The sequence below is a fragment of the Anopheles arabiensis genome, chromosome 2 (assembly GCF_016920715.1).
Source record: "Anopheles arabiensis isolate DONGOLA chromosome 2, AaraD3, whole genome shotgun sequence".
NCBI classification, from domain to species: Eukaryota; Metazoa; Arthropoda; class Insecta; order Diptera; family Culicidae; genus Anopheles; species Anopheles arabiensis.
The window spans coordinates 77,135,954-77,154,695 of record NC_053517.1 but is presented as its reverse complement, the minus strand read 5'-3'; the positions used below and the strand labels follow the sequence as shown (position 1 = coordinate 77,154,695).

The window sequence follows — 18,742 nt, the reverse complement described above, 5'->3', positions numbered from 1 at the left end:
CATGGAATGTATCCATCGTCCTTGTGGTCATCCCAGTACGCTGTGAAAAAGTTCTTTTTGGATGAATTGTTTCCTTCTTCTAACGCTTCCCTCAAAAGGCGATGTTGTTCTATTTATAGCCCTGCGTAGCATATGTTGGAGTGGGGGAACTGTGGTCGAACATACTTTTTCTGCAAACAACCACTATTGAAAATGTGTTTTATTGTGTGAAAAGCACTGTAGCTTGAGCCCTGTGACTTGTGGAGGCTGCAGAAAAGATGAATTCCACATTAGATTTGAACGTTAGACGGCGGTGTGACGTTGGTTTATGTTGCGTGTTAGCGGCGGGCATGGTTGTCAACGACCATACCATGTTGAAAACACCGGTTCTCGTCCGATCACCGAAGTTAAGCAACATCGGGCATGGCTAGTACTTAGGTGGGTGACCACTTGGGAAAACCATGTGTCGTTGGCATCTTCACCTTTTGCTTTTCTCAGCCTCATCGGGGATGTGTTTGGTCGCATGGAATGTATCCATCGTCCTTGTGGTCATCCCAGTACGCTGTGAAAAAGTTCTTTTGGATGAATTGTTTCCTTCTTCTAAAGGTCGCTTCCCTCGAAGGGCGATGTTGTTCTATTTATAGCCCTTCGTAGCATATGTTGGAGTGGGGAACTGTGGTCGAACATACTTTTTCTCAAACAACCACTCTTGAAGATGTGTTTTATTGTGTGAAAAGCATTGTAGCTTGAGCACTGTGACTTGTGAAGCTGCAGAAAAGATGAATTCCACACTAGATTTGAACGTTAGACGGCGGTGTGACGTTGGTTTATGTTGCGTGTTAGCGGCGGGCATGGTTGTCAACGACCATACCATGTTGAAAACACCGGTTCTCGTCCGATCACCGAAGTTAAGCAACATCGGGCATGGCTAGTACTTAGGTGGGTGACCACTTGGGAAAACCATGTGTCGTTGGCATCTTCACCTTTTGCTTTTCTCAGCCTCATCGGGGATGTGTTTGGTCGCATGGAATGTATCCATCGTCCTTGTGGTCATCCCAGTACGCTGTGAAAAAGTTCTTTTGGATGAATTCTTTCCTTCTTCTAACGCTTTCCCTCAAAAGGGCGATGTTGTTCTATTTATAGCCCTCGGTAGCATATGTTGGAGTGGGGAACTGTGGTCGAACATACTTTTTCTCAAACAACCACTATTGAAAATGTGTTTTATTGTGTGAAAAGCATTGTAGCTTGAGCCCTGTGACTTGTGGAGGCTGCAGAAAAGATGAATTCCACATTAGATTTGAACGTTAGACGGCGGTGTGACGTTGGTTTATGTTGCGTGTTAGCGGCGGGCATGGTTGTCAACGACCATACCATGTTGAAAACACCGGTTCTCGTCCGATCACCGAAGTTAAGCAACATCGGGCATGGCTAGTACTTAGGTGGGTGACCACTTGGGAAAACCATGTGTCGTTGGCATCTTCACCTTTTGCTTTTCTCAGCCTCATCGGGGATGTGTTTGGTCGCATGGAATGTATCCATCGTCCTTGTGGTCATCCCAGTACGCTGTGAAAAAGTTCTTTTTGGATGAATTCTTTCCTTCTTCTAACGCTTCCCTCAAAAGGCGATGTTGTTCTATTTATAGCCCTCGGTAGCATATGTTGGAGTGGGGAACTGTGGTCGAACATACTTTTTCTCAAACAACCACTTTTGAAAATGTGTTTTATTGTGTGAAAAGCATTGTAGCTTGAGCCCTGTGACTTGTGGAGGCTGCAGAAAAGATGAATTCCACATTAGATTTGAACGTTAGACGGCGGTGTGACGTTGGTTTATGTTGCGTGTTAGCGGCGGGCATGGTTGTCAACGACCATACCATGTTGAAAACACCGGTTCTCGTCCGATCACCGAAGTTAAGCAACATCGGGCATGGCTAGTACTTAGGTGGGTGACCACTTGGGAAAACCATGTGTCGTTGGCATCTTCACCTTTTGCTTTTCTCAGCCTCATCGGGGATGTGTTTGGTCGCATGGAATGTATCCATCGTCCTTGTGGTCATCCCAGTACGCTGTGAAAAAGTTCTTTTGGATGAATTGTTTCCTTCTTCTAACGCTTTCCCTCGAAGGGCGATGTTGTTCTATTTATAGCCCTCGGTAGCATATGTTGGAGTGGGGGAACTGTGGTCGAACATACTTTTTCTCAAACAACCACTATTGAAAATGTGTTTTATTGTGTGAAAAGCATTGTAGCTTGAGCCCTGTGACTTGTGGAGGCTGCAGAAAAGATGAATTCCACATTAGATTTGAACGTTAGACGGCGGTGTGACGTTGGTTTATGTTGCGTGTTAGCGGCGGGCATGGTTGTCAACGACCATACCATGTTGAAAACACCGGTTCTCGTCCGATCACCGAAGTTAAGCAACATCGGGCATGGCTAGTACTTAGGTGGGTGACCACTTGGGAAAACCATGTGTCGTTGGCATCTTCACCTTTTGCTTTTCTCAGCCTCATCGGGGATGTGTTTGGTCGCATGGAATGTATCCATCGTCCTTGTGGTCATCCCAGTACGCTGTGAAAAAAGTTCTTTTGGATGAATTGTTTCCTTCTTCTAACGCTTCCCTCGAAGGGCGATGTTGTTCTATTTATAGCCCTCGGTAGCATATGTTGGAGTGGGGGAACTGTGGTCGAACATACTTTTTCTCAAACAACCACTATTGAAAATGTGTTTTATTGTGTGAAAAGCACTGTAGCTTGAGCCCTGTGACTTGTGGAGGCTGCAGAAAAGATGAATTCCACATTAGATTTGAACGTTAGACGGCGGTGTGACGTTGGTTTATGTTGCGTGTTAGCGGCGGGCATGGTTGTCAACGACCATACCATGTTGAAAACACCGGTTCTCGTCCGATCACCGAAGTTAAGCAACATCGGGCATGGCTAGTACTTAGGTGGGTGACCACTTGGGAAAACCATGTGTCGTTGGCATCTTCACCTTTTGCTTTTCTCAGCCTCATCGGGGATGTGTTTGGTCGCATGGAATGTATCCATCGTCCTTGTGGTCATCCCAGTACGCTGTGAAAAAGTTCTTTTGGATGAATTGTTTCCTTCTTCTAACGCTTCCTCAAAAGGCGATGTTGTTCTATTTATAGCCCTGCGTAGCATATGTTGGAGTGGGGAACTGTGGTCGAACATACTTTTTCTGCAAACATCACTATTGAAAATGTGTTTTATTGTGTGCAAAGCACTGTAGCTTGAGCCCTGTGACTTGTGGAGGCTGCAGAAAAGATGAATTCCACATTAGATTTGAACGTTAGACGGCGGTGTGACGTTGGTTTATGTTGCGTGTTAGCGGCGGGCATGGTTGTCAACGACCATACCATGTTGAAAACACCGGTTCTCGTCCGATCACCGAAGTTAAGCAACATCGGGCATGGCTAGTACTTAGGTGGGTGACCACTTGGGAAAACCATGTGTCGTTGGCATCTTCACCTTTTTGCTTTTCTCAGCCTCATCGGGGATGTGTTTGGTCGCATGGAATGTATCCATCGTCCTTGTGGTCATCCCAGTACGCTGTGAAAAAGTTCTTTTTGGATGAATTGTTCCTCTTCTAACGCTTTCCCTCAAAAGGAGGATGTTGTTCTATTTATAGCCCTCGGTAGCATATGTTGGAGTGGGGAACTGTGGTCGAACATACTTTTTCTCAAACAACCACTATTGAAAATGTGTTTTATTGTGTGAAAAGCATTGTAGCTTTGTGTCCTGTGACTTGTGGAGGCTGCAGAAAAGATGAATTCCACATTAGATTTGAACGTTAGACGGCGGTGTGACGTTGGTTTATGTTGCGTGTTAGCGGCGGGCATGGTTGTCAACGACCATACCATGTTGAAAACACCGGTTCTCGTCCGATCACCGAAGTTAAGCAACATCGGGCATGGCTAGTACTTAGGTGGGTGACCACTTGGGAAAACCATGTGTCGTTGGCATCTTCACCTTTTGCTTTTCTCAGCCTCATCGGGGATGTGTTTGGTCGCATGGAATGTATCCATCGTCCTTGTGGTCATCCCAGTACGCTGTGAAAAAGTTCTTTTGGATGAATTGTTTCCTTCTTCTAACGCTTCCCTCAAAAGGCGATGTTGTTCTATTTATAGCCCTGCGTAGCATATGTTGGAGTGGGGGAACTGTGGTCGAACATACTTTTTCTGCAAACATCACTATTGAAAATGTGTTTTATTGTGTGAAAAGCACTGTAGCTTGAGCCCTGTGACCTGTGGAGGCTGCAGAAAAGATGAATTCCACATTAGATTTGAACGTTAGACGGCGGTGTGACGTTGGTTTATGTTGCGTGTTAGCGGCGGGCATGGTTGTCAACGACCATACCATGTTGAAAACACCGGTTCTCGTCCGATCACCGAAGTTAAGCAACATCGGGCATGGCTAGTACTTAGGTGGGTGACCACTTGGGAAAACCATGTGTCGTTGGCATCTTCACCTTTTGCTTTTCTCAGCCTCATCGGGGATGTGTTTGGTCGCATGGAATGTATCCATCGTCCTTGTGGTCATCCCAGTACGCTGTGAAAAAGTTCTTTTGGATGAATTGTTTCCTTCTTCTAACGCTTTCCCTCAAAGGGCGATGTTGTTCTATTTATAGCCCTTCGGTAGCATATGTTGGAGTGGGGGAACTGTGGTCGAACATACTTTTTCTCAAACAACCACTATTGAAAATGTGTACTTGTGGAGGCTGCAGAAAAGATGAATTCCACATTAGATTTGAACGTTAGACGGCGGTGTGACGTTGGTTTATGTTGCGTGTTAGCGGCGGGCATGGTTGTCAACGACCATACCATGTTGAAAACACCGGTTCTCGTCCGATCACCGAAGTTAAGCAACATCGGGCATGGCTAGTACTTAGGTGGGTGACCACTTGGGAAAACCATGTGTCGTTGGCATCTTCACCTTTTGCTTTTCTCAGCCTCATCGGGGATGTGTTTGGTCGCATGGAATGTATCCATCGTCCTTGTGGTCATCCCAGTACGCTGTGAAAAAGTTCTTTTGGATGAATTGTTTCCTTCTTCTAACGCTTCCTCAAAAGGCGATGTTGTTCTATTTATAGCCCTGCGTAGCATATGTTGGAGTGGGGAACTGTGGTCGAACATACTTTTTCTGCAAACATCACTATTGAACATGTGTTTTATTGTGTGCAAAGCACTGTAGCTTGAGCCCTGTGACTTGTGGAGGCTGCAGAAAAGATGAATTCCACATTAGATTTGAACGTTAGACGGCGGTGTGACGTTGGTTTATGTTGCGTGTTAGCGGCGGGCATGGTTGTCAACGACCATACCATGTTGAAAACACCGGTTCTCGTCCGATCACCGAAGTTAAGCAACATCGGGCATGGCTAGTACTTAGGTGGGTGACCACTTGGGAAAACCATGTGTCGTTGGCATCTTCACCTTTTGCTTTTCTCAGCCTCATCGGGGATGTGTTTGGTCGCATGGAATGTATCCATCGTCTTTGTGGTCATGCCAGTACGCCGTGAAAAAGTTCCTTTTGGATGAATTGTTCCTCTTCTAACGCTTCCCTCGAAGGGCGATGTTGTTCTATTTATAGCCCTTCGTAGCACATGTTGGAGTGGGGGAACTGTGGTCGAACATACTTTTTCTGCAAACATCACTATTGAAAATGTGTTTTATTGTGTGCAAAAGCACTGTAGCTTGAGCCCTGTGACTTGTGGAGGCTGCAGAAAAGATGAATTCCACATTAGATTTGAACGTTAGACGGCGGTGTGACGTTGGTTTATGTTGCGTGTTAGCGGCGGGCATGGTTGTCAACGACCATACCATGTTGAAAACACCGGTTCTCGTCCGATCACCGAAGTTAAGCAACATCGGGCATGGCTAGTACTTAGGTGGGTGACCACTTGGGAAAACCATGTGTCGTTGGCATCTTCACCTTTTGCTTTTCTCAGCCTCATCGGGGATGTGTTTGGTCGCATGGAATGTATCCATCGTCCTTGTGGTCATCCCAGTACGCTGTGAAAAAGTTCTTTTTGGATGAATTGTTCCTCTTCTAACGCTTTCCTCAAAGGGCGATGTTGTTCTATTTATAGCCCTCGGTAGCATATGTTGGAGTGGGGGAACTGTGGTCGAACATACTTTTTCTCAAACAACCACTATTGAAAATGTGTTTTGTTGTGTGAAAAGCACTGAAGCTTGAGCCCTGTGACCTGTGGAGGCTGCAGAAAAGATGAATTCCACATTAGATTTGAACGTTAGACGGCGGTGTGACGTTGGTTTATGTTGCGTGTTAGCGGCGGGCATGGTTGTCAACGACCATACCATGTTGAAAACACCGGTTCTCGTCCGATCACCGAAGTTAAGCAACATCGGGCATGGCTAGTACTTAGGTGGGTGACCACTTGGGAAAACCATGTGTCGTTGGCATCTTCACCTTTTGCTTTTCTCAGCCTCATCGGGGATGTGTTTGGTCGCATGGAATGTATCCATCGTCCTTGTGGTCATCCCAGTACGCTGTGAAAAAGTTCTTTTTGGATGAATTGTTTCCTTCTTCTAACGCTTCCCTCAAAAGGCGATGTTGTTCTATTTATAGCCCTGCGTAGCATATGTTGGAGTGGGGGAACTGTGGTCGAACATACTTTTTCTCAAACAATCACTATTGAAAATGTGTTTTATTGTGTGAAAAGCACTGTAGCTTGAGCCCTGTGACTTGTGGAGGCTGCAGAAAAGATGAATTCCACATTAGATTTGAACGTTAGACGGCGGTGTGACGTTGGTTTATGTTGCGTGTTAGCGGCGGGCATGGTTGTCAACGACCATACCATGTTGAAAACACCGGTTCTCGTCCGATCACCGAAGTTAAGCAACATCGGGCATGGCTAGTACTTAGGTGGGTGACCACTTGGGAAAACCATGTGTCGTTGGCATCTTCACCTTTTGCTTTTCTCAGCCTCATCGGGGATGTGTTTGGTCGCATGGAATGTATCCATCGTCCTTGTGGTCATCCCAGTACGCTGTGAAAAAGTTCTTTTGGATGAATTGTTTCCTTCTTCTAACGCTTTCCCTCAAAAGGCGATGTTGTTCTATTTATAGCCCTCAGTAGCATATGTTGGAGTGGGGAACTGTGGTCGAACATACTTTTTCTCAAACAATCACTATTGAAAATGTGTTTTATTGTGTGAAAAGCACTGAAGCTTGTGTCCTGTGACTTGTGGAGGCTGCAGAAAAGATGAATTCCACATTAGATTTGAACGTTAGACGGCGGTGTGACGTTGGTTTATGTTGCGTGTTAGCGGCGGGCATGGTTGTCAACGACCATACCATGTTGAAAACACCGGTTCTCGTCCGATCACCGAAGTTAAGCAACATCGGGCATGGCTCTAGTACTTAGGTGGGTGACCACTTGGGAAAACCATGTGTCGTTGGCATCTTCACCTTTTTGCTTTTCTCAGCCTCATCGGGGATGTGTTTGGTCGCATGGAATGTATCCATCGTCCTTGTGGTCATCCCAGTACGCTGTGAAAAAGTTCTTTTTGGATGAATTGTTTCCTTCTTCTAACGCTTCCCTCGAAGGGCGATGTTGTTCTATTTATAGCCCTGCGTAGCATATGTTGGAGTGGGGGAACTGTGGTCGAACATACTTTTTCTCAAACAACCACTATTGAAAATGTGTTTTATTGTGTGAAAAGCACTGTAGCTTGAGCCCTGTGACTTGTGGAGGCTGCAGAAAAGATGAATTCCACACTAGATTTGAACGTTAGACGGCGGTGTGACGTTGGTTTATGTTGCGTGTTAGCGGCGGGCATGGTTGTCAACGACCATACCATGTTGAAAACACCGGTTCTCGTCCGATCACCGAAGTTAAGCAACATCGGGCATGGCTAGTACTTAGGTGGGTGACCACTTGGGAAAACCATGTGTCGTTGGCATCTTCACCTTTTGCTTTTCTCAGCCTCATCGGGGATGTGTTTGGTCGCATGGAATGTATCCATCGTCCTTGTGGTCATCCCAGTACGCTGTGAAAAAGTTCTTTTTGGATGAATTGTTTCCTTCTTCTAACGCTTTCCCTCAAAAGGGCGATGTTGTTCTATTTATAGCCCTCGGTAGCATATGTTGGAGTGGGGGAACTGTGGTCGAACATACTTTTTCTCAAACAATCACTATTGAAAATGTGTTTTATTGTGTGAAAAGCACTGAAGCTTGAGCCCTGTGAGGCTGCAGAAAAGATGAATTCCACATTAGATTTGAACGTTAGACGGCGGTGTGACGTTGGTTTATGTTGCGTGTTAGCGGCGGGCATGGTTGTCAACGACCATACCATGTTGAAAACACCGGTTCTCGTCCGATCACCGAAGTTAAGCAACATCGGGCATGGCTAGTACTTAGGTGGGTGACCACTTGGGAAAACCATGTGTCGTTGGCATCTTCACCTTTTGCTTTTCTCAGCCTCATCGGGGATGTGTTTGGTCGCATGGAATGTATCCATCGTCCTTGTGGTCATCCCAGTACGCTGTGAAAAAGTTCTTTTTGGATGAATTGTTTCCTTCTTCTAACGCTTTCCTCAAAGGGCGATGTTGTTCTATTTATAGCCCTCGGTAGCATATGTTGGAGTGGGGGAACTGTGGTCGAACATACTTTTTCTCAAACAATCACTATTGAAAATGTGTTTTATTGTGTGAAAAGCACTGAAGCTTGAGCCCTGTGACTTGTGGAGGCTGCAGAAAAGATGAATTCCACATTAGATTTGAACGTTAGACGGCGGTGTGACGTTGGTTTATGTTGCGTGTTAGCGGCGGGCATGGTTGTCAACGACCATACCATGTTGAAAACACCGGTTCTCGTCCGATCACCGAAGTTAAGCAACATCGGGCATGGCTAGTACTTAGGTGGGTGACCACTTGGGAAAACCATGTGTCGTTGGCATCTTCACCTTTTGCTTTTCTCAGCCTCATCGGGGATGTGTTTGGTCGCATGGAATGTATCCATCGTCCTTGTGGTCATCCCAGTACGCTGTGAAAAAGTTCTTTTTGGATGAATTGTTTCCTTCTTCTAACGCTTCCCTCGAAGGGCGATGTTGTTCTATTTATAGCCCTTCGTAGCACATGTTGGAGTGGGGGAACTGTGGTCGAACATACTTTTTCTCAAACAACCACTATTGAAAATGTGTTTTGTTGTGTGAAAAGCACTGAAGCTTGTGTCCTGTGACTTGTGGAGGCTGCAGAAAAGATGAATTCCACACTAGATTTGAACGTTAGACGGCGGTGTGACGTTGGTTTATGTTGCGTGTTAGCGGCGGGCATGGTTGTCAACGACCATACCATGTTGAAAACACCGGTTCTCGTCCGATCACCGAAGTTAAGCAACATCGGGCATGGCTAGTACTTAGGTGGGTGACCACTTGGGAAAACCATGTGTCGTTGGCATCTTCACCTTTTGCTTTTCTCAGCCTCATCGGGGATGTGTTTGGTCGCATGGAATGTATCCATCGTCCTTGTGGTCATCCCAGTACGCTGTGAAAAAGTTCTTTTGGATGAATTGTTTCCTTCTTCTAACGCTTTCCTCAAAGGGCGATGTTGTTCTATTTATAGCCCTCGGTAGCATATGTTGGAGTGGGGGAACTGTGGTCGAACATACTTTTCTCAAACAACCACTATTGAAAATGTGTTTTATTGTGTGAAAAGCACTGTAGCTTGAGCCCTGTGACTTGTGGAGGCTGCAGAAAAGATGAATTCCACATTAGATTTGAACGTTAGACGGCGGTGTGACGTTGGTTTATGTTGCGTGTTAGCGGCGGGCATGGTTGTCAACGACCATACCATGTTGAAAACACCGGTTCTCGTCCGATCACCGAAGTTAAGCAACATCGGGCATGGCTAGTACTTAGGTGGGTGACCACTTGGGAAAACCATGTGTCGTTGGCATCTTCACCTTTTGCTTTTCTCAGCCTCATCGGGGATGTGTTTGGTCGCATGGAATGTATCCATCGTCCTTGTGGTCATCCCAGTACGCTGTGAAAAAGTTCTTTTGGATGAATTGTTTCCTTCTTCAACGCTTTCCTCAAAAGGGCGATGTTGTTCTATTTATAGCCCTCGGTAGCATATGTTGGAGTGGGGGAATTGTGGTCGAACATACTTTTTCTCAAACAATCACTATTGAAAATGTGTTTTATTGTGCGAAAAGCACTGTAGCTTGAGCCCTGTGACTTGTGGAGGCTGCAGAAAAGATGAATTCCACATTAGATTTGAACGTTAGACGGCGGTGTGACGTTGGTTTATGTTGCGTGTTAGCGGCGGGCATGGTTGTCAACGACCATACCATGTTGAAAACACCGGTTCTCGTCCGATCACCGAAGTTAAGCAACATCGGGCATGGCTAGTACTTAGGTGGGTGACCACTTGGGAAAACCATGTGTCGTTGGCATCTTCACCTTTTGCTTTTCTCAGCCTCATCGGGGATGTGTTTGGTCGCATGGAATGTATCCATCGTCCTTGTGGTCATCCCAGTACGCTGTGAAAAAGTTCCTTTTGGATGAATTGTTTCCTTCTTCTAACGCTTCCCTCAAAGGCGATGTTGTTCTATTTATAGCCCTGCGTAGCATATGTTGGAGTGGGGAACTGTGGTCGAACATACTTTTCTGCAAACATCACTATTGAAAATGTGTTTTATTGTGTGCAAAAGCACTATAGCTTGAGCCCTGTGACTTGTGGAGGCTGCAGAAAAGATGAATTCCACATTAGATTTGAACGTTAGACGGCGGTGTGACGTTGGTTTATGTTGCGTGTTAGCGGCGGGCATGGTTGTCAACGACCATACCATGTTGAAAACACCGGTTCTCGTCCGATCACCGAAGTTAAGCAACATCGGGCATGGCTAGTACTTAGGTGGGTGACCACTTGGGAAAACCATGTGTCGTTGGCATCTTCACCTTTTGCTTTTCTCAGCCTCATCGGGGATGTGTTTGGTCGCATGGAATGTATCCATCGTCCTTGTGGTCATCCCAGTACGCCGTGAAAAAGTTCCTTTTGGATGAATTGTTTCCTTCTTCTAACGCTTCCCTCAAAGGGCGATGTTGTTCTATTTATAGCCCTTCGCAGCACACGTGGAGTGGGGGAACTGTGGTCGAACATACTTTTTCTGCAAACATCACTATTGAAAATGTGTTTTATTGTGTGCAAAGCACTGTAGCTTGAGCCCTGTGACTTGTGGAGGCTGCAGAAAAGATGAATTCCACATTAGATTTGAACGTTAGACGGCGGTGTGACGTTGGTTTATGTTGCGTGTTAGCGGCGGGCATGGTTGTCAACGACCATACCATGTTGAAAACACCGGTTCTCGTCCGATCACCGAAGTTAAGCAACATCGGGCATGGCTAGTACTTAGGTGGGTGACCACTTGGGAAAACCATGTGTCGTTGGCATCTTCACCTTTTGCTTTTCTCAGCCTCATCGGGGATGTGTTTGGTCGCATGGAATGTATCCATCGTCCTTGTGGTCATCCCAGTACGCTGTGAAAAAGTTCCTTTTGGATGAATTGTTTCCTTCTTCTAACGCTTCCTCAAAAGGCGATGTTGTTCTATTTATAGCCCTGCGTAGCATATGTTGGAGTGGGGGAACTGTGGTCGAACATACTTTTTCTCAAACAATCACTATTGAAAATGTGTTTTATTGTGTGCAAAGCACTATAGCTTGAGCCCTGTGACTTGTGGAGGCTGCAGAAAAGATGAATTCCACATTAGATTTGAACGTTAGACGGCGGTGTGACGTTGGTTTATGTTGCGTGTTAGCGGCGGGCATGGTTGTCAACGACCATACCATGTTGAAAACACCGGTTCTCGTCCGATCACCGAAGTTAAGCAACATCGGGCATGGCTAGTACTTAGGTGGGTGACCACTTGGGAAAACCATGTGTCGTTGGCATCTTCACCTTTTGCTTTTCTCAGCCTCATCGGGGATGTGTTTGGTCGCATGGAATGTATCCATCGTCCTTGTGGTCATCCCAGTACGCTGTGAAAAAGTTCTTTTGGATGAATTGTTTCCTTCTTCTAACGCTTTCCTCAAAAGGGCGATGTTGTTCTATTTATAGCCCTCGGTAGCATATGTTGGAGTGGGGAACTGTGGTCGAACATACTTTTTCTCAAACAATCACTATTGAAAATGTGTTTTATTGTGTGAAAAGCACTGTAGCTTGAGCCCTGTGACTTGTGGAGGCTGCAGAAAAGATGAATTCCACATTAGATTTGAACGTTAGACGGCGGTGTGACGTTGGTTTATGTTGCGTGTTAGCGGCGGGCATGGTTGTCAACGACCATACCATGTTGAAAACACCGGTTCTCGTCCGATCACCGAAGTTAAGCAACATCGGGCATGGCTAGTACTTAGGTGGGTGACCACTTGGGAAAACCATGTGTCGTTGGCATCTTCACCTTTTGCTTTTCTCAGCCTCATCGGGGATGTGTTTGGTCGCATGGAATGTATCCATCGTCCTTGTGGTCATCCCAGTACGCTGTGAAAAAGTTCTTTTGGATGAATTGTTCCTCTTCTAACGCTTTCCCTCAAAGGGCGATGTTGTTCTATTTATAGCCCTCGGTAGCATATTGTTGGAGTGGGGGAACTGTGGTCGAACATACTTTTTCTCAAACAACCACTATTGAAAATGTGTTTTATTGTGTGAAAAGCACTGTAGCTTGAGCCCTGTGACTTGTGGAGGCTGCAGAAAAGATGAATTCCACATTAGATTTGAACGTTAGACGGCGGTGTGACGTTGGTTTATGTTGCGTGTTAGCGGCGGGCATGGTTGTCAACGACCATACCATGTTGAAAACACCGGTTCTCGTCCGATCACCGAAGTTAAGCAACATCGGGCATGGCTAGTACTTAGGTGGGTGACCACTTGGGAAAACCATGTGTCGTTGGCATCTTCACCTTTTTGCTTTTCTCAGCCTCATCGGGGATGTGTTTGGTCGCATGGAATGTATCCATCGTCCTTGTGGTCATCCCAGTACGCTGTGAAAAAGTTCTTTTTGGATGAATTGTTTCCTTCTTCTAACGCTTCCCTCAAAAGGCGATGTTGTTCTATTTATAGCCCTGCGTAGCATATGTTGGAGTGGGGAACTGTGGTCGAACATACTTTTTCTGCAAACAATCACTATTGAAAATGTGTTTTATTGTGTGAAAAGCACTGTAGCTTGAGCCCTGTGACTTGTGGAGGCTGCAGAAAAGATGAATTCCACATTAGATTTGAACGTTAGACGGCGGTGTGACGTTGGTTTATGTTGCGTGTTAGCGGCGGGCATGGTTGTCAACGACCATACCATGTTGAAAACACCGGTTCTCGTCCGATCACCGAAGTTAAGCAACATCGGGCATGGCTAGTACTTAGGTGGGTGACCACTTGGGAAAACCATGTGTCGTTGGCATCTTCACCTTTTGCTTTTCTCAGCCTCATCGGGGATGTGTTTGGTCGCATGGAATGTATCCATCGTCCTTGTGGTCATCCCAGTACGCTGTGAAAAAGTTCTTTTGGATGAATTGTTTCCTTCTTCTAACGCTTTCCTCAAAAGGGCGATGTTGTTCTATTTATAGCCCTCGGTAGCATATGTTGGAGTGGGGAACTGTGGTCGAACATACTTTTTCTCAAACAATCACTATTGAAAATGTGTTTTATTGTGTGAAAAGCACTGAAGCTTGAGCCCTGTGACTTGTGGAGGCTGCAGAAAAGATGAATTCCACATTAGATTTGAACGTTAGACGGCGGTGTGACGTTGGTTTATGTTGCGTGTTAGCGGCGGGCATGGTTGTCAACGACCATACCATGTTGAAAACACCGGTTCTCGTCCGATCACCGAAGTTAAGCAACATCGGGCATGGCTAGTACTTAGGTGGGTGACCACTTGGGAAAACCATGTGTCGTTGGCATCTTCACCTTTTGCTTTTCTCAGCCTCATCGGGGATGTGTTTGGTCGCATGGAATGTATCCATCGTCCTTGTGGTCATCCCAGTACGCTGTGAAAAAGTTCTTTTTGGATGAATTGTTTCCTTCTTCTAACGCTTTCCTCAAAGGGCGATGTTGTTCTATTTATAGCCCTCGGTAGCATATGTTGGAGTGGGGAACTGTGGTCGAACATACTTTTTCTCAAACAATCACTATTGAAAATGTGTTTTATTGTGTGAAAAGCACTGAAGCTTGAGCCCTGTGACTTGTGGAGGCTGCAGAAAAGATGAATTCCACATTAGATTTGAACGTTAGACGGCGGTGTGACGTTGGTTTATGTTGCGTGTTAGCGGCGGGCATGGTTGTCAACGACCATACCATGTTGAAAACACCGGTTCTCGTCCGATCACCGAAGTTAAGCAACATCGGGCATGGCTAGTACTTAGGTGGGTGACCACTTGGGAAAACCATGTGTCGTTGGCATCTTCACCTTTTGCTTTTCTCAGCCTCATCGGGGATGTGTTTGGTCGCATGGAATGTATCCATCGTCCTTGTGGTCATCCCAGTACGCTGTGAAAAAGTTCTTTTGGATGAATTGTTTCCTTCTAACGCTTTCCTCGAAGGGCGATGTTGTTCTATTTATAGCCCTCGGTAGCATATGTTGGAGTGGGGAACTGTGGTCGAACATACTTTTTCTCAAACAACCACTATTGAAAATGTGTTTTATTGTGTGAAAAGCACTGTAGCTTGAGCCCTGTGACCTGTGGAGGCTGCAGAAAAGATGAATTCCACATTAGATTTGAACGTTAGACGGCGGTGTGACGTTGGTTTATGTTGCGTGTTAGCGGCGGGCATGGTTGTCAACGACCATACCATGTTGAAAACACCGGTTCTCGTCCGATCACCGAAGTTAAGCAACATCGGGCATGGCTAGTACTTAGGTGGGTGACCACTTGGGAAAACCATGTGTCGTTGGCATCTTCACCTTTTGCTTTTCTCAGCCTCATCGGGGATGTGTTTGGTCGCATGGAATGTATCCATCGTCCTTGTGGTCATCCCAGTACGCTGTGAAAAAGTTCTTTTTGGATGAATTGTTTCCTTCTTCTAACGCTTCCCTCGAAGGGCGATGTTGTTCTATTTATAGCCCTGCGTAGCATATGTTGGAGTGGGGGAACTGTGGTCGAACATACTTTTTCTCAAACAATCACTATTGAAAATGTGTTTTATTGTGTGAAAAGCACTGTAGCTTGAGCCCTGTGACTTGTGGAGGCTGCAGAAAAGATGAATTCCACATTAGATTTGAACGTTAGACGGCGGTGTGACGTTGGTTTATGTTGCGTGTTAGCGGCGGGCATGGTTGTCAACGACCATACCATGTTGAAAACACCGGTTCTCGTCCGATCACCGAAGTTAAGCAACATCGGGCATGGCTAGTACTTAGGTGGGTGACCACTTGGGAAAACCATGTGTCGTTGGCATCTTCACCTTTTGCTTTTCTCAGCCTCATCGGGGATGTGTTTGGTCGCATGGAATGTATCCATCGTCCTTGTGGTCATCCCAGTACGCTGTGAAAAAGTTCTTTTGGATGAATTGTTTCCTTCTTCTAACGCTTCCCTCGAAGGGCGATGTTGTTCTATTTATAGCCCTGCGTAGCATATGTTGGAGTGGGGAACTGTGGTCGAACATACTTTTTCTCAAACAATCACTATTGAAAATGTGTTTTATTGTGTGAAAAGCACTGAAGCTTGAGCCCTGTGACTTGTGGAGGCTGCAGAAAAGATGAATTCCACATTAGATTTGAACGTTAGACGGCGGTGTGACGTTGGTTTATGTTGCGTGTTAGCGGCGGGCATGGTTGTCAACGACCATACCATGTTGAAAACACCGGTTCTCGTCCGATCACCGAAGTTAAGCAACATCGGGCATGGCTAGTACTTAGGTGGGTGACCACTTGGGAAAACCATGTGTCGTTGGCATCTTCACCTTTTGCTTTTCTCAGCCTCATCGGGGATGTGTTTGGTCGCATGGAATGTATCCATCGTCCTTGTGGTCATCCCAGTACGCTGTGAAAAAGTTCTTTTTGGATGAATTGTTTCCTTCTTCTAACGCTTCCCTCGAAGGGCGATGTTGTTCTATTTATAGCCCTCGGTAGCATATGTTGGAGTGGGGGAACTGTGGTCGAACATACTTTTTCTCAAACAACCACTATTGAAAATGTGTTTTATTGTGTGAAAAGCATTGTAGCTTTAGCCCTGTGACCTGTTGAGGCTGCAGAAAAGATGAATTCCACATTAGATTTGAACGTTAGACGGCGGTGTGACGTTGGTTTATGTTGCGTGTTAGCGGCGGGCATGGTTGTCAACGACCATACCATGTTGAAAACACCGGTTCTCGTCCGATCACCGAAGTTAAGCAACATCGGGCATGGCTAGTACTTAGGTGGGTGACCACTTGGGAAAACCATGTGTCGTTGGCATCTTCACCTTTTGCTTTTCTCAGCCTCATCGGGGATGTGTTTGGTCGCATGGAATGTATCCATCGTCCTTGTGGTCATCCCAGTACGCTGTGAAAAAGTTCTTTTGGATGAATTGTTTCCTTCTAACGCTTCCCTCAAAGGGCGATGTTGTTCTATTTATAGCCCTGCGTAGCATATGTTGGAGTGGGGGAACTGTGGTCGAACATACTTTTTCTCAAACAACCACTATTGAAAATGTGTTTTATTGTGTGAAAAGCACTGAAGCTTGTGTCCTGTGACTTGTGGAGGCTGCAGAAAAGATGAATTCCACATTAGATTTGAACGTTAGACGGCGGTGTGACGTTGGTTTATGTTGCGTGTTAGCGGCGGGCATGGTTGTCAACGACCATACCATGTTGAAAACACCGGTTCTCGTCCGATCACCGAAGTTAAGCAACATCGGGCATGGCTAGTACTTAGGTGGGTGACCACTTGGGAAAACCATGTGTCGTTGGCATCTTCACCTTTTGCTTTTCTCAGCCTCATCGGGGATGTGTTTGGTCGCATGGAATGTATCCATCGTCCTTGTGGTCATCCCAGTACGCTGTGAAAAAGTTCTTTTTGGATGAATTGTTTCCTTCTTCTAACGCTTTCCTCAAAGGGCGATGTTGTTCTATTTATAGCCCTCGGTAGCATATGTTGGAGTGGGGGAACTGTGGTCGAACATACTTTTTCTCAAACAACCACTATTGAAAATGTGTTTTATTGTGTGAAAAGCACTGTAGCTTGAGCCCTGTGACCTGTGGAGGCTGCAGAAAAGATGAATTCCACATTAGATTTGAACGTTAGACGGCGGTGTGACGTTGGTTTATGTTGCGTGTTAGCGGCGGGCATGGTTGTCAACGACCATACCATGTTGAAAACACCGGTTCTCGTCCGATCACCGAAGTTAAGCAACATCGGGCATGGCTAGTACTTAGGTGGGTGACCACTTGGGAAAACCATGTGTCGTTGGCATCTTCACCTTTTGCTTTTCTCAGCCTCATCGGGGATGTGTTTGGTCGCATGGAATGTATCCATCGTCCTTGTGGTCATCCCAGTACGCTGTGAAAAAGTTCTTTTGGATGAATTGTTTCCTTCTAACGCTTTCCTCAAAGAGCGATGTTGTTCTATTTATAGCCCTGCGTAGCATATGTTGGAGTGGGGGAACTGTGGTCGAACATACTTTTTCTCAAACAACCACTATTGAAAATGTGTTTTATTGTGTGAAAAGCACTGTAGCTTGAGCCCTGTGACCTGTGGAGGCTGCAGAAAAGATGAATTCCACATTAGATTTGAACGTTAGACGGCGGTGTGACGTTGGTTTATGTTGCGTGTTAGCGGCGGGCATGGTTGTCAACGACCATACCATGTTGAAAACACCGGTTCTCGTCCGATCACCGAAGTTAAGCAACATCGGGCATGGCTAGTACTTAGGTGGGTGACCACTTGGGAAAACCATGTGTCGTTGGCATCTTCACCTTTTGCTTTTCTCAGCCTCATCGGGGATGTGTTTGGTCGCATGGAATGTATCCATCGTCCTTGTGGTCATCCCAGTACGCTGTGAAAAAGTTCTTTTGGATGAATTGTTTCCTCTTCTAACGCTTTCCTCAAAAGGGCGATGTTGTTCTATTTATAGCCCTCGGTAGCATATGTTGGAGTGGGGAACTGTGGTCGAACATACTTTTTCTCAAACAACCACTATTGAAAATGTGTTTTATTGTGTGAAAAGCATTGTAGCTTGAGCCCTGTGACTTGTGGAGGCTGCAGAAAAGATGAATTCCACATTAGATTTGAACGTTAGACGGCGGTGTGACGTTGGTTTATGTTGCGTGTTAGCGGCGGGCATGGTTGTCAACGACCATACCATGTTGAAAACACCGGTTCTCGTCCGATCACCGAAGTTAAGCAACATCGGGCATGGCTAGTACTTAGGTGGGTGACCACTTGGGAAAACCATGTGTCGTTGGCATCTTCACCTTTTGCTTTTCTCAGCCTCATCGGGGATGTGTTTGGTCGCATGGAATGTATCCATCGTCCTTGTGGTCATCCCAGTACGCTGTGAAAAAGTTCTTTTGGATGAATTGTTCCTCTTCTAACGCTTTCCTCAAAAGGGCGATGTTGTTCTATTTATAGCCCTCGGTAGCATATGTTGGAGTGGGGGAACTGTGGTCGAACATACTTTTTCTCAAACAACCACTATTGAAAATGTGTTTTATTGTGTGAAAAGCATTGTAGCTTGAGCCCTGTGACTTGTGGAGGCTGCAGAAAAGATGAATTCCACATTAGATTTGAACGTTAGACGGCGGTGTGACGTTGGTTTATGTTGCGTGTTA

The 18,742-nt window shown here is 45.8% G+C and overlaps 37 non-coding genes across 37 annotated transcripts; all 37 read left to right on the top strand.

The window, feature by feature from the left end:
* The first annotated feature begins 335 nt into the window (after window positions 1-335).
* On the top strand, window positions 336-454 carry LOC120899187. Its single transcript, XR_005738992.1, has one exon. It is a non-coding gene; the product is annotated as a 5S ribosomal RNA (ribosomal RNA).
* Window positions 455-836: 382 nt separating this feature from the next.
* LOC120899186 lies at window positions 837-955 on the top strand. The gene has a single exon (XR_005738991.1). It is a non-coding gene; the product is annotated as a 5S ribosomal RNA (ribosomal RNA).
* A 381-nt stretch (window positions 956-1,336) lies between these two features.
* Window positions 1,337-1,455, top strand: LOC120899185. Its single transcript, XR_005738990.1, has one exon. It is a non-coding gene; the product is annotated as a 5S ribosomal RNA (ribosomal RNA).
* Window positions 1,456-1,835: 380 nt separating this feature from the next.
* On the top strand, window positions 1,836-1,954 carry LOC120899184. The gene has a single exon (XR_005738989.1). It is a non-coding gene; the product is annotated as a 5S ribosomal RNA (ribosomal RNA).
* Window positions 1,955-2,335: 381 nt separating this feature from the next.
* LOC120899183 lies at window positions 2,336-2,454 on the top strand. The gene has a single exon (XR_005738988.1). It is a non-coding gene; the product is annotated as a 5S ribosomal RNA (ribosomal RNA).
* A 381-nt stretch (window positions 2,455-2,835) lies between these two features.
* On the top strand, window positions 2,836-2,954 carry LOC120899182. Its single transcript, XR_005738987.1, has one exon. It is a non-coding gene; the product is annotated as a 5S ribosomal RNA (ribosomal RNA).
* A 378-nt stretch (window positions 2,955-3,332) lies between these two features.
* On the top strand, window positions 3,333-3,451 carry LOC120899181. Its single transcript, XR_005738986.1, has one exon. It is a non-coding gene; the product is annotated as a 5S ribosomal RNA (ribosomal RNA).
* Window positions 3,452-3,833: 382 nt separating this feature from the next.
* LOC120899180 lies at window positions 3,834-3,952 on the top strand. Its single transcript, XR_005738985.1, has one exon. It is a non-coding gene; the product is annotated as a 5S ribosomal RNA (ribosomal RNA).
* A 380-nt stretch (window positions 3,953-4,332) lies between these two features.
* On the top strand, window positions 4,333-4,451 carry LOC120899178. The gene has a single exon (XR_005738983.1). It is a non-coding gene; the product is annotated as a 5S ribosomal RNA (ribosomal RNA).
* Window positions 4,452-4,796: 345 nt separating this feature from the next.
* LOC120899177 lies at window positions 4,797-4,915 on the top strand. The gene has a single exon (XR_005738982.1). It is a non-coding gene; the product is annotated as a 5S ribosomal RNA (ribosomal RNA).
* A 378-nt stretch (window positions 4,916-5,293) lies between these two features.
* On the top strand, window positions 5,294-5,412 carry LOC120899176. The gene has a single exon (XR_005738981.1). It is a non-coding gene; the product is annotated as a 5S ribosomal RNA (ribosomal RNA).
* A 380-nt stretch (window positions 5,413-5,792) lies between these two features.
* On the top strand, window positions 5,793-5,911 carry LOC120899175. Its single transcript, XR_005738980.1, has one exon. It is a non-coding gene; the product is annotated as a 5S ribosomal RNA (ribosomal RNA).
* Window positions 5,912-6,290: 379 nt separating this feature from the next.
* On the top strand, window positions 6,291-6,409 carry LOC120899174. The gene has a single exon (XR_005738979.1). It is a non-coding gene; the product is annotated as a 5S ribosomal RNA (ribosomal RNA).
* Window positions 6,410-6,790: 381 nt separating this feature from the next.
* LOC120899173 lies at window positions 6,791-6,909 on the top strand. Its single transcript, XR_005738978.1, has one exon. It is a non-coding gene; the product is annotated as a 5S ribosomal RNA (ribosomal RNA).
* A 380-nt stretch (window positions 6,910-7,289) lies between these two features.
* On the top strand, window positions 7,290-7,410 carry LOC120899222. The gene has a single exon (XR_005739027.1). It is a non-coding gene; the product is annotated as a 5S ribosomal RNA (ribosomal RNA).
* Window positions 7,411-7,792: 382 nt separating this feature from the next.
* Window positions 7,793-7,911, top strand: LOC120899172. Its single transcript, XR_005738977.1, has one exon. It is a non-coding gene; the product is annotated as a 5S ribosomal RNA (ribosomal RNA).
* Window positions 7,912-8,286: 375 nt separating this feature from the next.
* Window positions 8,287-8,405, top strand: LOC120899171. Its single transcript, XR_005738976.1, has one exon. It is a non-coding gene; the product is annotated as a 5S ribosomal RNA (ribosomal RNA).
* Window positions 8,406-8,786: 381 nt separating this feature from the next.
* Window positions 8,787-8,905, top strand: LOC120899170. Its single transcript, XR_005738975.1, has one exon. It is a non-coding gene; the product is annotated as a 5S ribosomal RNA (ribosomal RNA).
* A 381-nt stretch (window positions 8,906-9,286) lies between these two features.
* LOC120899169 lies at window positions 9,287-9,405 on the top strand. Its single transcript, XR_005738974.1, has one exon. It is a non-coding gene; the product is annotated as a 5S ribosomal RNA (ribosomal RNA).
* Window positions 9,406-9,784: 379 nt separating this feature from the next.
* On the top strand, window positions 9,785-9,903 carry LOC120899167. Its single transcript, XR_005738972.1, has one exon. It is a non-coding gene; the product is annotated as a 5S ribosomal RNA (ribosomal RNA).
* A 380-nt stretch (window positions 9,904-10,283) lies between these two features.
* Window positions 10,284-10,402, top strand: LOC120899166. Its single transcript, XR_005738971.1, has one exon. It is a non-coding gene; the product is annotated as a 5S ribosomal RNA (ribosomal RNA).
* Window positions 10,403-10,781: 379 nt separating this feature from the next.
* LOC120899165 lies at window positions 10,782-10,900 on the top strand. Its single transcript, XR_005738970.1, has one exon. It is a non-coding gene; the product is annotated as a 5S ribosomal RNA (ribosomal RNA).
* A 380-nt stretch (window positions 10,901-11,280) lies between these two features.
* On the top strand, window positions 11,281-11,399 carry LOC120899164. The gene has a single exon (XR_005738969.1). It is a non-coding gene; the product is annotated as a 5S ribosomal RNA (ribosomal RNA).
* Window positions 11,400-11,779: 380 nt separating this feature from the next.
* Window positions 11,780-11,898, top strand: LOC120899163. The gene has a single exon (XR_005738968.1). It is a non-coding gene; the product is annotated as a 5S ribosomal RNA (ribosomal RNA).
* A 380-nt stretch (window positions 11,899-12,278) lies between these two features.
* On the top strand, window positions 12,279-12,397 carry LOC120899162. Its single transcript, XR_005738967.1, has one exon. It is a non-coding gene; the product is annotated as a 5S ribosomal RNA (ribosomal RNA).
* Window positions 12,398-12,777: 380 nt separating this feature from the next.
* LOC120899161 lies at window positions 12,778-12,896 on the top strand. The gene has a single exon (XR_005738966.1). It is a non-coding gene; the product is annotated as a 5S ribosomal RNA (ribosomal RNA).
* Window positions 12,897-13,278: 382 nt separating this feature from the next.
* LOC120899160 lies at window positions 13,279-13,397 on the top strand. The gene has a single exon (XR_005738965.1). It is a non-coding gene; the product is annotated as a 5S ribosomal RNA (ribosomal RNA).
* Window positions 13,398-13,777: 380 nt separating this feature from the next.
* Window positions 13,778-13,896, top strand: LOC120899159. The gene has a single exon (XR_005738964.1). It is a non-coding gene; the product is annotated as a 5S ribosomal RNA (ribosomal RNA).
* Window positions 13,897-14,276: 380 nt separating this feature from the next.
* Window positions 14,277-14,395, top strand: LOC120899158. Its single transcript, XR_005738963.1, has one exon. It is a non-coding gene; the product is annotated as a 5S ribosomal RNA (ribosomal RNA).
* Window positions 14,396-14,771: 376 nt separating this feature from the next.
* On the top strand, window positions 14,772-14,890 carry LOC120899156. Its single transcript, XR_005738961.1, has one exon. It is a non-coding gene; the product is annotated as a 5S ribosomal RNA (ribosomal RNA).
* Window positions 14,891-15,271: 381 nt separating this feature from the next.
* Window positions 15,272-15,390, top strand: LOC120899155. The gene has a single exon (XR_005738960.1). It is a non-coding gene; the product is annotated as a 5S ribosomal RNA (ribosomal RNA).
* Window positions 15,391-15,769: 379 nt separating this feature from the next.
* LOC120899154 lies at window positions 15,770-15,888 on the top strand. Its single transcript, XR_005738959.1, has one exon. It is a non-coding gene; the product is annotated as a 5S ribosomal RNA (ribosomal RNA).
* Window positions 15,889-16,269: 381 nt separating this feature from the next.
* LOC120899153 lies at window positions 16,270-16,388 on the top strand. Its single transcript, XR_005738958.1, has one exon. It is a non-coding gene; the product is annotated as a 5S ribosomal RNA (ribosomal RNA).
* Window positions 16,389-16,765: 377 nt separating this feature from the next.
* On the top strand, window positions 16,766-16,884 carry LOC120899152. Its single transcript, XR_005738957.1, has one exon. It is a non-coding gene; the product is annotated as a 5S ribosomal RNA (ribosomal RNA).
* A 381-nt stretch (window positions 16,885-17,265) lies between these two features.
* On the top strand, window positions 17,266-17,384 carry LOC120899151. Its single transcript, XR_005738956.1, has one exon. It is a non-coding gene; the product is annotated as a 5S ribosomal RNA (ribosomal RNA).
* A 377-nt stretch (window positions 17,385-17,761) lies between these two features.
* LOC120899150 lies at window positions 17,762-17,880 on the top strand. The gene has a single exon (XR_005738955.1). It is a non-coding gene; the product is annotated as a 5S ribosomal RNA (ribosomal RNA).
* A 379-nt stretch (window positions 17,881-18,259) lies between these two features.
* On the top strand, window positions 18,260-18,378 carry LOC120899149. Its single transcript, XR_005738954.1, has one exon. It is a non-coding gene; the product is annotated as a 5S ribosomal RNA (ribosomal RNA).
* Window positions 18,379-18,742: the final 364 nt, after the last annotated feature.